At 36.4% G+C, this 13,986-nt stretch overlaps 1 protein-coding gene across 2 annotated transcripts in view; it reads left to right on the top strand.

Moving 5' to 3' along the window:
• Positions 1-10,639, top strand: part of LOC145988427 (cyclic nucleotide-gated channel alpha-3-like) — a 205,920-nt gene extending 195,281 nt beyond the window's left edge. For both annotated transcript variants that reach the window (XM_083123318.1, XM_083123319.1), the window contains one exon: positions 10,404-10,639. The gene's annotated coding sequence lies outside the window, so the exon portion shown is untranslated. The remainder of the gene's footprint in view (positions 1-10,403) is intronic.
• The last annotated feature ends 3,347 nt before the right edge of the window (positions 10,640-13,986 follow it).

Consider the following 13,986-nt stretch of genomic DNA (forward strand, 5'->3'; position numbering starts at 1 on the left):
GTGTAAATTGAATAATGATCTTGCAAGAAAATATCCAGCTTTCAAAGGATGGAAGGAACAAATATGAGGTAAAGTGGTTGTCACTTTCCCCTGATGTTGAAACTGTTGAAAGAGTGCTAGAAACGTGTGTGGCATTAAAATCATATTTCTTGTCCCAATCTAAACTACCTAAAATTTTAGTTGTTTTTTTTCGAAATACGTTAAAGCGAAGCTTATTTGTTACATTTGCATTCACTTATGGGGCTATTTATATTTAATATCCAAGAATTGGAGAAGGAGTAAAATACTGTGCTTCAAATATATTCTAGTTATGATTGTCATGTCGAGTGTTAAAGAATAGATTAGGAAATTGCATTCTTTCCTTACACATAAGTGGAAATTGTTGATGAAGATCATCTGAGAAGGACCTGTGAGAAAAGTGGTGATAAAATTTACTCTGATAAACTTACTTTTCATTTTCCGCATACATTTTTCTCGCGATCGATTTCACCACCAGTCAGGCATGTACTGTCTTGCTGGGGGTGGTGTGGTTCCTTCTTCTCCCGCTTGTGCTCGTGGCACTAGTTGATGTGGTTCTTCCACTTTTTGTCATTCTGGTGCAGGTGTAGTGATTCCTTCTTTAGCCGCGCATCGAGGTTTTGGCGCTGTACACAATGGTTCTTGGTCTCGTCATCTCCTTTTGTGGAACGGCATTTGTTCGCATTCATAACCAGGCTATTTTGCAAATGCTTGAGGTTCATGCTTGGTTTCTTGTCATATGGGAGGAGCAAGTTGAGTGGGTGTGTATATTCCTGATAGTGAGAAGCCAGGTTTTATTGAGTGCCCTGGGGTTAGTATTGAGGTTGACAGGCATGGTCACTATTGCATAGGTTTCTTTCGAAAACCTTTCCAATGTGGATTTCGCTTGCATGACTATTTTCGCAGTCTATGTTATGGTTTTCGTCTATGAAGTGACCTGTTCTTCTCCTCCCAAGTTGGTGGTCAGCATCATGCTCCTTGAGCCTATCATCAAGTCGGCACTTTGTCATACCTACATACCTGCTTCCACATGTGAAGGTGATTATGTAGATGCCACTTCTTGCATTGGGGTTGGTGTAATATCGTTTGAAATTAGTTAGGTGGGAGGCTATGGAAGGAGGAGATTGGTCTGCTATCTTAAAACTGTGCCTGGTTAGAACTTTTTGAATTTTCTTGGATAGGCCAGGATGTCAGGGGAGGCCGATCCATTTTCTTTCATCTCTTCTTTCTGGGGGCGTGGCTGCTTCATTTTTCTTATGGTAGTGTCCAGAAAGTGGATGCCATTCCATGAAAGCAGATAACGAGATCGAGAACCGTCGCGTACAGGATCAAAACCCCAATGCACAGCAAAAGAAGGAAGCACTACACCCACACCAGAATGACAGAAAGTGGAAGGACCACGTCAACTAGCACCACGAGCACATGCCTGATGAAGCCACCAGATGGGTGGTGAAATAGATTGCGAGAAAAATGTATCAGAGTAAATTACCTATATCCGCGTAACCGCCAAACAGATATCTTTAGATACAATGGAGATAAAATGTTTTTTTTATTTGTTTTATATTAAGTAAATTATGAGTAATGGCACAAAAGAAAGATTTTTTTTATTTCCAGTTTCAGCTTTTGGTCTTACAATCATAATTTACTAAATGGTTATTCTATATCCATGAGATAGACATAATAGAGCTCCCATGTAGCCTAAAAGTTAGTGCTCTTTTGGTGCAAGCAGTTGCAAGTTTGATCCCCACTGGAAGCTCTGTAAGTTTGGTGTTTGTGCAGCATTGACTATTGAGTCATTCCATACAAATTCAACACAGCCCCCAACCTGACCATCTCCGATTTTCATGAAATTTAGGGAGTTGAAGCTAAGCATGGAATTTAGTAACTATAAAAATTTTGAGTCTAGTGTGTCATGTAATTGTAAAATTATTCAAGGTCAAAGTTTGCAGAAATTGCCCTTTCTGAGCTTGTTTAGCTATATTAAATGTGTTGTAACTCTGTTCCTATTTGGCCTAGGAAGTTGAAATAAAGTTTGTTGTGCAGGGAATCAAACAAGCTTTCCAACGATATGTAACATGCCTACCTTGGGATAAAAATAAAATTTTGTTACTTGACCTTGAATATCTCCAAACATTTCATTGCCAAAAATGGTAAAAAAAAATATATATATTTGGTGTAGCATGCTATACTCTAACACACATGAAAAAATCAAACTGGGACTGTAACGGGATTAGAAGATAAACAATAATATGTATATCTATGTGACTGATAAAGGTCTCATTACAATGAACTTGGGTGAGTCAAAAGTCCATTAACTCCCCTATAAGCTGTAAAGGAGTTATGTTGACTATGTTGATATGTTGCTATATCAAACCAGGCTAGAATTTCATGAGAAATGCAGTAGCGAAGGTTATTCCAACGTATCTATAACCAGCAAAAAGTAATGATTGAATGCTTTCAAACATTTTCTCCTTTTCTAGGTGTTAGAAGAAAAAGCATTAGAATGCCTCTAACATATTAGGAATGCATCGAAATCACACTGATGCTTTCGAATTGTTAAATTTTGTGAATGGTGTCTCAGACAATTACAATGTGATGTTTCCTTTTGGATGGAAAGTCCTTCACAGTAACAAGGCTAATTATATGTTCACGATGACATTAATAAAAATAACATGCAATACCTGTGATATACATCAGACAGATCCCTGCCGAATTGCTGGTAAACTAATGGTGCATTATGGTGCCTGAAGAACAGGACTAGTTCATGGTAAATTTCTCGGTAGATGGATTGGCAGCCTGGGACCTGTTGAAAGGCTTGACCAGATCTAACACCTTAGGACTTTTACCTTCAGAAACATTTGAAAGTAATGGTATATGCACTAAAAATCCGTGATATTAACGATCTGATAGAACGCTAAGTTGCTGCCTGCGATGATGTTCTGTGTGAGTGTGAGAGAGATGTCAACGAGTGTGCATATAAGAACATGGAAAACGTAACATGTTGAAGATATGTTTATAACTTTGCTGGTTATAGGTATGTTGGAATAACCTTCACAATGCATTTCTCATGAAACTCTAGCCTGGTTTAATATAACACATCACCCCATTTCCATTGAAAAGGTTTGAGTTGAGTGCAAATGGCGGACCTCTGCTTGACACACACAACTCTGGTTCCCCCTGGGCCTAACATCTTTCTATAATGAATAATTGTAGCCAACATAATTCCCTTACATTTTATAGGGGGTGTTAAGGGACTTTTGACTCACCCTAGTACACCGTAATGAGGCCTTTATCAGTTACATAGATATACATATTATTTTATATCTTCTATTCCCATTACAGACCCAGTTTGATTTTTTCATGTGTGTTAGAGTATAGTATGGTGCACTGTAACGTTCAAGTATGCAAGGTGCTTTTTATTTTCAAAATCGTGACTGGGCTTGATCTTATATACTACCTCAAAGGCCGTGGTTTGTATTTAGCACCTTGGTATGAACTTACAAAATCAATTAGGGTGGAGGTTATTGCCACGTTGATCGTGGCACCTCAAAGTTGACTACGAACTTCACAATTACTAATTTCAATTTGAGAAAAGAAGGGGGGTAAACAAGGATGTTGCCGTTTGCGAATTTGTCCTGAAAATTAAGAAAGATGCACTGCAAGAAGTTCCAAAATGCTTTATGAGTTACAGTAACCTTATTTGCAATCTAGTATTATTCACCTCCACCAAAAACTACAATTACATGCAACTACAAATGCCTATTTCACTCTTCCTTTGATATTTTCGACCACGCCGTGGTCAAGGGAAAATTAAGTTTATACGAAGTCAAAAACGGATGCCCAATTTTCAACACTTCAATTACGCCTTTTATTCAACAATTAAATGCTCACAACAACTGAGAATATTCTTTTTACAATTACCACAACAAGATTTCATTAAGTAAATCATTATCAAAGTTCTCCATAACATTATGATAATACCTGGTTAACCCCAATCAAGCAACAAATTATGCCCCTTTCGACGTTGACCAGAAACAATTTGTTTGAATCATTTTTGTACCACATTTATCACTGTACTTATATTTGTACTTCAAAAATGTTAAGCAAGTATTCAACACAAAAAAAAGAAATGTTCAAAATTTGGAAATAAGCAAAATTTGTGAAATCTACAATTTTGTTATCTTACTTTAGTATCTATGCTTCAATAAGTTTTCGAGACGAAGATTAAATCCAATGATTTCAATATTTTAAAACACAATCATCATTATCATAGGCGTATGAACAGCAAAAAACCATTTTAAGAAATCGCAACAATTTCACATCAATTTTGTACAAGATACCCTCCTAGATGCTCATTCAAAAACCAAGTAATTTAACTACTTTGCCATATTCGCCAGTAATTGACGGAGTCCCAAAAAGGGGGGGGGGGGAGAAAGGAGGAACTGCGTTGTTCAAAGACGTAGTCGCGATTGGTTAAGGTAACTATTTGCGACGTGTTCAAAAAAATGCTACAAGTCTTTCTGCAATATAACACACGCGACAAGAACGGCAATCATCAAGCAGTTTTAGTATGCGCATATTAAGATCACCATTTTACTTTCATCCATTTGTTCAAACCGTACTAGGTTCCTAACAAAATACGTGACGCACCATTAATTTTCCCACATGTTACGCCTTAGGTATCAATTACGGGATTCAATCAAGTCTTTTCCCATACACATATATGTACGACGTAAAACTGAACTTGTCCGGTAACAAAATAGTTATTTTTAGCACTTTGAAGCAAACGTTACGAAAAATCTAGTAGTTTTTTGTCGAGCAAAAAATCGGCATTTTTGACACTCACTATAATCCACCAAAAATACAATTTCACTTCCTACCTTCGTTTTATGCGCCGCAACTTATAGGTTCTGACAGTGGACTACTTCCTTCACTCTTTGATGAACGTGCCTCGTGGTAGGAAACCGAAGTACCTCACTCTCCCATTTTCCATATCACTGGCTGGATACAAATTGTCAAATGCGGTGTTCCTTCCTATGCTTCAATTCTGCAACCGTCACCACATTTGAAAATGTAGCTACGTCTTGATTAATGTTCAACAAATCTCGGCAATTCATCGCGAGTTTATGAAAACGACAAAGTCCAAACTACGTATCACGAGAGACATTTATGCGGCGGAGCTAGTCAATTACGTGTATTGCCGATACCAGACACAAGACACAAACTGTTCTGTGCTCATGCACATACCTACACAACTGCCTTCACTTCCTGTAACTTCCAAGCTGCAGATGGCGTGATTACCATGAAATATTTCACAAATAGTCAGTGATGCCATCTGGTGGAAGATCAGGGAATTAACTGATGTCGTTTTTTTTATCGCTATTCTGAGCGGAGCAATTTCCAACACAACGAGTTGGACGTTGTAAGATTTTGCAATGTGAATTGCAGTAAATCGTTACAGCACCAAATATATTTTTTTCAACATTTTTGGCGATTACATGTTTTGAGATATTCAAGGTCAAGGTCATGGACAAAATGTTATATTTATCCCAAGGTAGGCATGTTACATATCATTGGATAGCTTGTGCGATTCCCTACACAACAAACTTTATTTCAGCTTCCTAGACCAAATAGGTGCAAAGTTACAGCACATTTAGTATAGCTAAACAAGCTCAGAAAGGGCAATTTCTGTGAACTTTGACCTTGAATAACTTTACAATTACAAGACAAACGAGACTCAAAATTTTCAAAGTTACTAAGTTCCATGCATAGTTTCAACTCCCCAAATTTCATGAAAATCGGCGATGGTCGGGTTGGTAATTGCACATATCTGTGTTGATTTGGCATGGAATGACTCTATTGAAATCAGCAGACTTCAATATTGAAAGCCAGAAAGTGTGGCAACAGGAATCGATGCATTGACCATGCATCACCTAAGGCAACGCTGCTTCTCAAACCTTAGCCTTCAATGCCAGAGTTTAGTTTATGACAAAAATACACGGATGGTGCAAATGTAAGTAAACAGTTATGAAATGTGCAAGTAAAGATTAACTTGTAATAGAATGCAGAATGAAGCAAAAGTCAGGTTACATGTGTGAATTGCCACCACAGTCACCAGACCTAACACTCATGGATTTTTACTTGTGGGGGCACATAAAGGCTATCATGTAAGCTAAGAAAATTGAGAGCCTGGACCACTTCAAAGGGGGTGCCATCTCCCAAATCACCCTCACCACATTAGCAGGCATCTTATGCAACTGGGAGTGTCAAATTGAAGAATGCATTCAAACAGATGGTACCATATTGAACATGTACCGTAACTGTAATGATTATGTATCAATCACGTGTATGTTTGTGTGCATGTATTTGTTTTCCTATGTAACCTTAATTTTACCTCACCCTGTATAGTTTTATTAAATAACAATGAATATTACATATAAATGAGGATTAACAACTATCTATTGCATTCATATTTGGGAAAAGAGAGACGCAGTAGTAGATAAATACAGAGAAATTAGTACTGCAACAAGTTCCGAGGATGGTGGCAGTGGCCACTGAAATTAATAGAACTATGAAAAAAACAGTTTCGCGCAAAAAGTGAGTACTAGTTTCTCTGTGTTTATCTATTGCATATTCAAATTGTGTGTCTTCAGCATTAACAGGATTCCTGAAGCACAAGTAACAACTGTATTCCTACTTTTGCAGCATCCTGTATGTATGTTAAATAAATCAAATCAAATTTATATCCAGCAGTGCTGAAACCAGGGTTGCTAAAGGTCCAGGAATTGTAAATAAATTCAATTCCCGTCCGGGAGAGAAAATCATCAAGCGTAAATGGGTTCTAGACCATAAAGAACCTTTTTATATTTGAAGTATTTCAATTCGAACCAGGAACATTTTTTCTGGCTGAATTTAAATACGGTCCAGGAATCTTTTTTCCGGATCGATTTAAATACAGTCGAGGAACTTTTTTCCCGGCTCAATTTAAAATTGGTCCAGTAACTTTTTTCCCGGATCAATTTAAATACGGTCCAGGAACCTTTTTTCAATGAAACACTATGCAACTTGTACCGAATTTAAATTATGTGAGAAAAAAGGTTCCGGTCCTACAGTGAAACCCTATAGAACCAGGGTGCAAAATCATTGAAGACTGGTGTGGGGAAAAGATCTTAATCTACATACAAATAATTAAATATATGTATATAAATAAATTATTATGATATGGATATTTGTAACGTTATTAAATATAAAAGTCAATTAATTAATAAATATTTTTTAAAAAATATTATTATTATTATTATATACACATAAAATTCGTTACTTTTATATGGGTCATTCCAAGTCAAATCAGGCAGCAGTTGACCCTCATAGTCACCGATTTTGATGCTCCAAAACCTACACCTGTGAAAGGATTTTGTTGAAATGTGATTGATACGTAATATATGAAGGTTGATGAAAAAGTCATTTTTCACAAACATGCAATTTTCAATTGTGTATATCTCGGGAATGAATGCACATACAGAAGCATTCTTGAACTTGTTACAAAGAGGAAGGACAATAGAATATTTTGAGTTTCAACAGCTCAACCCCACCCCCAAATCAATTTTTCTCATGAAAAGTCTCAGCAAAGGCAAACTGCGGTTCACTTCATTACTGGTGCAGGACAAATTTCAATCTCATTTTTCTTTCTTATATGGAAAAACACCATGATAAAACTCTCTCAGTCGAAAGAGGAATGATGGTAGTTAAAAATATCCAAAAATGAGAAAAATCGATTGGAGGGTGTTTTGAGCTGTTCAAACTTGAAATGTGAACATTTGAATTGAGTGTTCAAATTGGACTAAGTTTCAACTAATGATCCTCTCGTAATATTCTACTGTTCTTCCTCTTTACAACAAGCTCAAGAACGCTTCAGTATGTGACCCTCATATACATACGTATTAATCATATTTCAACAAAATCCTTTCACAGGTGTAGGTATGAGGGTCAACTGCTGCCTGATTTGACATGGAATGACCCATACATATGTATCCGCACACTAATTCCTTTACTAACTGGTTAGAGATGTCAATAAATTACACAATAGTTTTATTATGTATAAGCTTCGTTTCGTTTTTGCTCTCTATTAATATAAGACTATTAGAATATAAAATTATATATGACTTGCATTCTTCTTCTACTTTTCTTGTGCGCATATTGTTATCGGTGTAAAGTAGATTTATTAATTATCTCTTGAAGGAGATTGAGTGAGAGAGAGAGAGAGAGAAAGCATTTTACACTCACAAACATGCTATTTTGTGTGTTTTCGATATTATCCTTAGTAAAATACATAAAAAATCAAAACTAAATGCTTCTATTTTGTTGTTATAACAACCCCCCCTCCGCAGGAAATTTTTGGTGGGGGGATTTTTTAGGTCAATGTTATTGGTGGGGGGAAAGTCTCTCCTCTCCCCACCAGGATTTTACACCCTGAATAAAACCCATTAGAATTTATGAGTTCTTGGACCTTTAACAACCCTGGCTGAAACAAGTTGATACAAGCAGTGCTGTAGTCCCAAAATTTTCAGAGGGTATATGTTAAGTTTCATGAATGCTAAGTGGAGACCATTTTTGCCTTAACTTTGGATTATGTTTCTACTAAATATATTGTAGAAATTATTTAACTTCTACAAAAAATGTCACTGATGTTAGAATACTGATGATGATGTACCATATTTGGCATACAAGAGGCATGTTACAATACAGAAGGCATTATATTTTTACAAAAATATGTACGATTTTACTTTAATTAACAATACTGTTAATTACAGTAAAAATGAAAACCTTGGAAAAATCAATATATAAAAAAATTAAAATCAAAAGAAAGAGCACTCTTTCTGAAGTAAACAAACCACAAGTATTTGACCAAGATAAGCTCACTGGAGTAATGAACAAATTACATAAAGAAACATAAACTAAACAAAAGGTGTACATACACTAATGAGTAAGGTTAACCAGAAAGGTATACAGCGTATACTGCCGAATATCCTTGACTACAGCCCTGGATTCAAGGTACTCGTATAATACACCTCTTGTTATCTTCTTACCAAATTTGCATATGACATTTCATCAACATGATAGTTCATGGTTTTGAACCATACAGACATTTGAGGGATGCCCGATTCAAGGTTGGGGCAAATGTCGCTGATATAATTATTTCAGTTTTAAGCACCGATATAGAAATATTAGCACAACAGCTCACATATAGCAAACCTTAATTGAGCTGAAAGTTTGTGTGTTAAATCTGTCAAGCATGGTGCGAAATACATCTCATTTTTCAATAGCATATGTTGTATCATCAGCATAAGAAGAAAAAATAAATAATAAGCTGAGCACATCAAAGTACCGGGTGTCCCAGAAGTCTTTCCCTGATTACAAACTTTATTCATATCCGCTATATGCAATGTGGAGATGTGAAAGTGGTGCCAAAATGTTGGAAAACTAACCAAGTTTATTTGTTGCGGTTTCAGTAATGTGGCTGTAGTGTAGCAGTGTCAGTGCCAAGGAATCTGGAATCAATGCTCTTGACATTGGGTGGCATCTTTCCATACAATGTTACTTGGACTTGACAGGATTTGGGAATGAAGATAAATTCCATTTTTTAAATACCAACTTATTGATGGCAGGTATTCTAGACGAAAGAATTCTGTACATTTTAAAGTTCCTCTGCACTGTTATTGGTGATCAGGTCTCGTGATACCAGAGGACATGCTGCGCTTTTTCCTGATTTGTGAACATTTCCTGTTTTCTTGGCACTGACACTGCTACACTACAGCCACGTTACTCAAACCTACAACAAAAAAACTTGGTTAGATTTCCAACATTTTGGCACCACTTTCACATCTCTACCTTCCATATAGCAGATATGAATAAAGTTTGTAATCAGGGAAAGACTTCTGGGACACCAGGTATAACTCAAATCCTGCATAGAATTAAAAATTGCAAACCAAATCCTATAAAACAAAATATTTCACTTAATCACTACATTTCATACCTAATAAATCTGTCATACTAAAAAAGAATGTGTGTGCAAAAGGCACTTTAAATTCCCCAAACATGAACAAAGTGTTTTTGTTTTGAATCTTATAAATATTAACTAACTACCTAACTCTCTAGCCTTCTTAAACCCGAAGGTTCATTGCTGCAGCAACACAGGCCTTCCATCGGTCCCTATCCTGAGCAAGATCTATATACTCTTTTCCATCCCTACCGATTTCCTTTAGGAAAAGTAAATATTGAGTAAAAGCGAATATTGATTCTGTGATTAATGAGACTGCATTCTGTATTGGACATTAATTATTACATCACATTTCTCAGTTAAAAACTACAATTTGTTACATTTTCAGGAACAAGGAATAATGAAAGGTAAACCCCTCCAGTACTCATACCGAGCAAGGACTGCTTGTGTGATTCTCATTCTTCAAAGAAAAGACTGGATATATCTACTAGATTTGTTTCCATCTGCTAAGGTTGAAATCAACAAGTGTCTGCAGAATTATCTTACTTCAATGCCACTAGAATTTGGTTAAAGCTGTTATAAAAACAACATGTTTCTAATCATATTTAAGTTCTATATTTTGCAAAATCATGTTTAAATCTAGTTGATATATAAAACAAAATTTGATGTTTTCTGCATTATGTTTGCAATATAGAGAAAATTCAAATAAAAATATCTAGAGTACATTTATGGATTTTAATTAAAGTAATTTTACATTGATACATTAATGAACAAAAAAATACTGAGTTTCTAGTAAGAATCTAATTTATTCTTAGATCAGAAATGAAAAATATTATTTAAAAAAAATACAACAAAGGAACTAAAAACTAAATGTAATGAAATACAGATTAATGTTAATAGTACTACTGGATACATTCCAGATTGTTTTTTGAAAGGGGGGGGGGGTGAGGAGGAACCCTTCCACTCTGGCCAATGCATTCTCAATTTTGGTTCCAAATGTTTACCCCATTTGGGATGATGTGTGTGTACAAAATATCTAAATGCTTCAAAAGAGATTACTGGATTTACCCATGTTGTTAGCTGCTACATGCTTTCTTCTTTGCCATACAAAGAATTTAGCACTTTCTGAGAAGAAATATTTAAAAAAATAAGAAACATGCTTTGTATAAGGTATATGTCATCATTCACTTTAATATCTCGGAAACTATTTATTTCCATTAAGTTTTGTTAATATGCTTTACAAGTTTAAAAGTTTACTTTACCCTTATGTTGTGACAGATATTGGGTTGTTAATCCATTTCTGGCCATATGCAAATCAGCATCTGCAGCAAATGTTTCAATTGTCGGCTCTCTCGGCTCCACCAGATCTTGAGACAACTGTGAAACAAAAACCCTGTCCTTGAAGAAGCCCCACAAAAAGATCTCCCATGGTGTCATGTCTGGGGAGCTTGGGGGCCATCTCAGCAAACAATGTGTTTTCATCAGGACCAATGCAACCTATCTACCACGGGGGGGATATTCATTGAGATACCCTTTCACTGCTTGATAGTAGTGGTGGTGCTTCATCTTGTTGAATCATAAAATAATGCGAGTCCTCTTCAAGTTGGAGCATCACCCAATTCTCAAGCATGTCCAGGTACCAAGCCCAGTAATGCTTTTCCCATGAAGAAGAACCCATAAAGCTTTCTTCTGAACATGGCACCAAAGACGTTCAACTTTGGGAATCTCTCTCAAGCTCGGTGACTGCCATGAGGATGTTTGGAATCCCAGGTCCGAACATTATGTCTGTTCACACTGCCACTGATGTGAAAGGTCGCACATCACTGAACATGATCCTCTCTCTCTCTGAAGCCATCATTCTCAAGAAAATTCTGCATGTTCACGCTGAAGAACAAGCTAAATGCTTTGTCTTGTTCACGAGTGCCTGCGCAAGTTGCATGTTGTTTGATTGAGTTGGTGTTTTAAGTTCACATTATGCACATGTAGGCTAATCAGAACTGGACTTGCAGTATAAAGTGGGATCGGAACCACTATGTGCCTTCATTGGGTATCAAACCAGAGATCCCTTGATTACAAGGCGAGGACGCAACCACTATGCCATCGGAGAGGCAAGTTGCATGTTGTAAGCCTACAGTTGCAAATACTTATGAAGGAAGCACATCACATACCATAGGATGGGCGATTCCCAACTCACTGCTCACCTTTCAAACCAACATCCTGGGTCTGCACGACTTCCTGAACTCTATCCACTGGTTCCACCAAACTTGATGGGTGACTGTGATTTTGGCTTTGCACAGGCAACCTTTCTCCAGGAATTGTATATACCAATGCTTAATGAAGTTTTTTATCAGGTGGATCAAACCAAACTGATACCAAAAACTGCATTCAACTGTGATCACAGAGGTTTTCACATATTCTACAACTCTGAATGCTTTCCGTTGATTGGTCAGCACCATTTTGCACGAACAGTTCACATTCGCACAGTAGGTATTTCAAGTTAAACTTCTGAAGTCTAGTTGCAATCAGTGCTTGTTACAGGTCTATCCTCACGCTGGTGGCTTAGAATGAATGAGAAGAAAATATGAAACCACTGGTGGAAACCTCTTTTCATGGTTGCAAACCACATCTTCGGGCATGTATGTTTGCTTCTACTGCAAGACACATCAGCCTGGAATTTACTTGTAACCTTTAGCATATGGAGCCTCATGCACATTGATAGCCTCTCCAAACAGACCTTTTCAAGTGTATATTTCATACTTGCCGCAAAGTAAAAAATCGCATCTTGAGAACTAGTTGTAGACAGAAGAAATCTGTGAGGTACAGCATATCTTGCATGTTAAACAAGTGTCTATATTGCAATGGACCCTCCAGTAGAGGAACAGCTACAACATCTGCAGAAGGTAATCATGAACATGCACCATGGTGTATTGTTTCAGGGAGTACTCTTGTTGCAGGACAATGCTAAGGTGACTGTGCAAACTCTAGTAAAGTTAAATTCGGAAACCCTGCAGCACCCTCCTTACAGTCTGGACTTTATGTCACGTAACTTTAATGTGTTTGGTGAACTAAACAGGAAACTGAAAGGTTGCAGGCTTGCTTTGGATGCTAATGTACAGGTGGCAGTTACAAATTCTAATCCAGTCACCAGCCAGAATCATTAAGCTCGTTACACAGTGGGTGCATAGTTCTGACATAAATTTATTTTCTGTTTTCTGTCTATGTCCTGGCACAATACCATTTGACATACTCTTACGTTTTTTTTCAAATGATGAAATGTAGCATATGCATAAAACATGGTTTATTTTTCTTCCACAAAAGTATACATAAAAATATATGCATAATCAGCATTTTCTACATAAAATAAACTATCACAAAGTCTCTGACTAGAAATTGCATGCTACAATTAATACCATAAAGCAATAACAAATATGCAGTGCAGCAATAGCAATGCACAATAAAGTTATCTAAAAATTTATGTGGGACATTGTAACAAACTGTGTACTAAAATATTACATTTCAAGACCAGTGTTAACAATTGCAGCATATGATTTAATAATACTTTAGTATTGGAATATGAGAATTTGGAAGTTCATCACAGCACCTTCTAATTTTTTTTATATTTATATTATGTCATGTTCTGTTTGATGATTGTGTGAAGCATGATAAAGTGGACAGAAATACAAACATTCGTAAATTACCAGGATTCCCGTCAATGATATCTTGCTTCTAGATTGCAGGCCCATCTATTACAGTGAACTAGCAAAGAAACTGTGATTCAGTTTTCCCCCCGTATCATCCTTCATATCTAATACAGCAATCTGGTTTACTACTGACAAAATTGATTTCAATGACACTATTGTTTCATCTACTCACTTCAACTGAAAATATCTTAACCATGAAATGACATGTTTTAATGTATAATTTACGCAGGTTCACACAGTTGATTAGAATTCTTTATATAAAGTAACAAT

Source organism: Lepisma saccharinum, chromosome 5 (genome assembly GCF_977018435.1).
Source record: "Lepisma saccharinum chromosome 5, izLepSacc3.1, whole genome shotgun sequence".
Taxonomy (NCBI): Eukaryota; Metazoa; Arthropoda; class Insecta; order Zygentoma; family Lepismatidae; genus Lepisma; species Lepisma saccharinum.